The sequence below is a fragment of the Hevea brasiliensis genome, chromosome 11 (genome assembly GCF_030052815.1).
Source record: "Hevea brasiliensis isolate MT/VB/25A 57/8 chromosome 11, ASM3005281v1, whole genome shotgun sequence".
Taxonomy (NCBI): Eukaryota; Viridiplantae; Streptophyta; class Magnoliopsida; order Malpighiales; family Euphorbiaceae; genus Hevea; species Hevea brasiliensis.
In genome coordinates, this window is record NC_079503.1 from 83,924,914 (window position 1) to 83,930,012 (window position 5,099).

Sequence of the window (5,099 nt, forward strand, 5' to 3'; positions counted from 1 at the left end):
AAAAAGCACGCGACGTGCAGCATGACGCCTCACCCTCCCGGCCAAAATCCGGCCTATCTGGCCACTGTTTGGGCTGGGTCTTGTGTCAAACACCATCTACACTTCAACAGCTTTCCATAGACACCAAGATCACAAAAATCCATCTAGCGGTTTGTCCAATTTTTGCCTGGGAAGTTTTAGCCCATTTCGACTTTTGGGCTAGATTTCTAGCAAACCATGAATCCCACGAGAAAACCGAGAGTACCAGAGCGCTCCACTAGTTGAGAGCTTCGCAGCAATATAAATTTCAAAAATTTTCGACACCGTTTTTCGGTGGGTCCCATGAAACTTCGCAGTATTTTTCCGAGCACTAAATGAGCTTAGAAAATTTCGTAAAAATTATGTACTAATCCTCGTGTTGTGGGCTTCGTGTAGGTACCTTCAATTTGAGAAAATTCGATAGTTGCCCAGGTCTGTGAATTTTTGGCCAGACAGACAGGCTACGAAAAAAGTCTTAGAATTAGGTCGAGATTTTGGCTACCCCACCTTTGTTAGATGTCCCGAGCACGTCCCAGGAGTCGGAATTTGCATAGGTAAACCCGAACCTTGCTTTTTCGTAATTTTCTAGTGCTTGAATGGGATTAAAAATCTATAAAATATTTGTGGTAGCTCAGAAAATTATGATTCCTTTTGCATTAGATTTGTAATGTTGCTAAGAACTGCGGAGCAAAGTTTTAGAATTTTTAGAGCTCATTTGTATAGTTTTTGCAAAAATGGTCAATTATAAGGACTAAACTATAATTTTACATATTGTGATTGATGACTGTTTGGATGGGCCCAGGAGGGGCTTTGTGATGTGATTGAGTTGTGGATGTATAGTTTGTGGATATAAAAGTGCGTTTTAAACCCATTTGCAGGTTAGGAAGGTCCTAGGTATAGGGGAGACTCTGCAGGATTTTCGGCATGACTTAGAATATCTTTGGTCTTTTTCTTAGTTTGTATTGAGTCAAATTTAGTAAATGATTGTAATAAAATTGTCAGCTAAGCCAGCACAGCCTTCCTCCTCCGCCCAGCCACCACAGTGACTGCGGTTAAGTTAGTGAGTAAAATATTAATTTTAATTGTAATTTCGATATTATTATATGTTTCAGCATGCCCATGCATCACTTATATGTATGTATCTATGTAGTTAAACACTAGGCACATTTTACATTGCATTTATAAATGTTGAAGTGCCATGGATGTTGTTTGTGGTAATTTGGAGCAGTGTGTATGCGTTGGCGTGCGTGTGGTATAGTGTTGGATATAGACAGGACAGGTAGATACGGCTTTAGATCTTCGTTGGGACTCAATCCTTCGGGATAGACACGGCTTGAGTTCTTTGCTGGGACCCCGTATTGGTTTATTAAGCGAAAGTCCGACTGAGTTCTTCGCTGACAGAGATTGGATTAAGAGGGCTGTATAGGGGATCAGCTCCCATATGTTTATGGTTTGACATTACCGGGTGTGTGAGTGCTCCAAATTACCTTTTTGCTGTTATGATGTGAAAATATTAACGATGTTACATTTCACTTTACAGGGTGCTTTAGTTTTAGATAACTATAGAGATTATGGTTAAAATTGATATTTTACTCTCTTAGTCGAACGTTCACTCGTGTTCAATATTTTTCCAGGCTATAGAAGGATCATTGTTGTGGTTAACCTGCTTTTCTCCTTCGCAGGTCGTCTATTCATGTTTATATAATTCTGTTAACTACTAGAATTTCCGCATGTGTTAGAAATATTTATTTGATTTGGGTCTGTAATATAATTGTCATGTTGGGCCCTGTAAACTTATTAAATGCATGTATGGTTGGATTGGATGAGGGAGTCAAGCTCCCATTTATTTTATGACATTTGATTATGTGGAGGGTGAGCTAAGCTCCCCAAAAAATTATATATTGTATTTACAGGTCGGGTGAGTAAAAACTCCCCGTTAAATGGTCTATTTTATGGTCGGACTCTGTCTGGTTGAATTCTTGAAATTGAGCCCAAATGGGCCTTAGAGTTGGGTTGAGGAATAGTTAGACTTACTATGGGCCTTGGGTGCTTTAGGCTGGCCCAGGTCTTAGTGCCGGTCCGGCCCATAGGTTGGGTCATGACAAGAATAGAGTCCACTTTCACGAAATAAGAGTAAAATTTCTACTTGAATGGAGTGCAAACTCCACATTGATTTAATGCATTACTTGAAGTGGTCTAAATAAAATTATGGCATAGAAATAGACCCAAAACCCACTTAACCTCCAAATAGAAGCATACAAAACACCTTGATTCAATCGCACGTAAGGAGATCAGATTCTACATAGAATAATGAAATAAACATTAAGCATACGTGATTAAGATTGTTGCCGTCTGATCTGATGGAGTGCATTGTTGGCATCAAGGTCTGCCTCATCCAAGAAATTGATCAGAAGATAAGCTTGATGTTCAATGATAAGAAAAGGGAAAGTGGGAAACTTTTTTTTTTCTTTTTTTTTTGCCGTATGAAACTCTACTTCAAAAGTCTATACCAAGAGTTTGATAAAAGTCTATGCATGACAACCCAAATCTTAGCTTCTACTTATCTTTCTTGTGACAATGAGTTTTAGCTGGCTTTGTGGGTATTATTATTATTTATTATTATTATTATTATTATCACAATGAGTTTGCGCGTTTTATTAATAAGGGCTTGAAGATTTTTTTTTAAAAGATATATATTATAATGCTATTAGTATTTAAAGATAGAATTACTAAATAGAGTTAATATATACTAACGGTAAGCTTCTCCTACTCTTAAACTGGTGTGATAAGTAGGTCTCAACTATTTGACTGTATAATTATGTCATCCATTTAATACCAAGTCAAGAAGAATGGAAAAAGCACAAAATATGTTAATATTTACTCCGCTATTACAAGGAAATCAATAAATAAACTGGTATATACAGCGAAATAGATGAAGTTCACCGGCCACGCTATTTTAATAGCACAAGGAGATTTGTCACATTAGCATATATTGATGTCATTAAACAATTTTATTCTTAAGTATTAATAGCATAATAACACAGATTTAAAATAAAAAATTAAAAAATTAAAAAAAAAAAAAAAAAAACTTAAACGCTATTTATAAAAGGTGCAAACCACGTGGTATTAAAGTGTAATTATATTGGTGATTAACTTACTGCTTGTGGTCCTGGATATAACTTAGCTTCAACCTATGATCTGATACCTATAGATAGAGACATACATCATGTGGGAGCATATGCATCACATTTTGAAGATGGAAAGCTACCAAATATTCAGGTTCAGGGAATAGATGATCCATCGCCATGAGCTGTATCTGTTTGTATTTTTTCATATTGAAAAACGGATGGAAGATTGTACAACTTGTGCAAAAGGAAGGGAGGAAAAAAACTCTGTAAGGTGATTTACATCTGAAAGGTGATTTCCTTTACAGGCAAGTGGAGATCAAGTTTTTGTGACTTAAGACTTCTCTGTATGGAGATGTCAGGATAATCCATTTTCAGAGTCTTGATTCATTGTTATAACAAGTCATTCAAAATACTGGTGGGTCTCAATGAGGGTTCAAGTCAAACTTTAATGGCCATGATCACACTAGTTTCCCTTGACCAGATTTTGAGAAAAGGTGGTGTATATTTTAACTAATTATTTTATACTCTTTATCTTTTTTACAGATAAGGTTTGAATGTTTATATTTAGAACTCGCCAACTCCCAAACATTATTGTCAGATTGGGCCTAATTTCAGGTTCGATTGAAATCTCTAAGGCATATGGGCTTGGGGCTTGAAGTTTGATCTAAAAATACAAAAAAAAAAAAAAAAAAAAAAGAATAAATGCGGTGAGCGTGGATCGAACACGCGACCTTCAGATCTTCAGTCAGACGCTCTCCCAACTGAGCTATCCCCACGCCGTTCTACGTCACAGTTAAAGAATATACTTGAATATACATTATTTCTGAAGATGGAATCAGCTTAAGAATCATCATCATTGAATTCCAAAGTGTCTGATATTACAATGGCATAGGGCTTCTTTGAGCTTTTAAATATTTTTCAAATAATCACATTATTCTCTAAAATAAAATTTAATTAAATTTTACAGATGAATATTATATTAATCAATTAAAAAATTTCATAACATTTTATTTATATTATGAAATTTATTATGTTTGGATAATATTATGCAATATGGTTAAAATAAAAAAATATTTTAACCATTATAATTATCACATTACACATATTTAATGGGTTTATAAATTATAAATATTGTTATATATATTTTAGCTTAATTATTTTTATTAATTTAGGATATGATGCACATAATACATTTTAATAAAAAAATTATTTTTAATTATTATATTTTTGAAATAATATACGTATATATATGTTACATTTTAAATTTAAATTTAATATATATAATCATTTAAATATAAAATTTAAAAATTGAAAGATTACATTATTTGATTTTAAAAATATAGAAATTAAATTATTGATTTTGTTGAAATATTTACAATTTAATTATTCCAATTAAAACTTAAAATAACAGTAAATTAATGAGAGACTATTTTATTAATAGAATAAAAATAAAAATTAATTTATTTAATTTCAAAATTACAGAAATTAATTAAAGTATTGATTACGCCAAACCTCAAAAGTTATATTGTAATTTAGCCTAAAAAATAAAAATAAGAAAGACAACTTTTATTTATTAGGTCACATCTCACAATCAAAATACCTAATTAAAGCTAACTACAATTTGTTAAATCTAAATCAATATAATAAATTAAAAATTCATATTTTGATGATCTTTCTTTAATAATTTTTGAACTATTAAAAGAATTTTAATGGGATTATTGATTTTTTTTTTTTTTGGAATAAAGAGGGAAACAACAAAGCTTAATGGACTATTCTCCTAAGAGTAACCACTCCAGCCAAATCACCCTGGATCAAAGGAAACAGACCCCAAAGGGAGAAGATAAGCAAGTGACCTCCAAAGGAATGGAGTGAGCCTTGTGAGCTAACCAGTCCGCGCAGGAGTTTACCTCCCTGTTATGTGAAAAAGATGGACGACCCAAACCTCGACAAGCG

The 5,099-nt window shown here is 33.3% G+C and overlaps 1 non-coding gene across 1 annotated transcript; it reads right to left on the reverse strand.

Moving 5' to 3' along the window:
• Window positions 1–3,849: 3,849 nt before the first annotated feature.
• On the reverse strand, window positions 3,850–3,922 carry TRNAF-GAA (transfer RNA phenylalanine (anticodon GAA)). Its single transcript has one exon. It is a non-coding gene; the product is annotated as a tRNA-Phe (tRNA).
• Window positions 3,923–5,099: the final 1,177 nt, after the last annotated feature.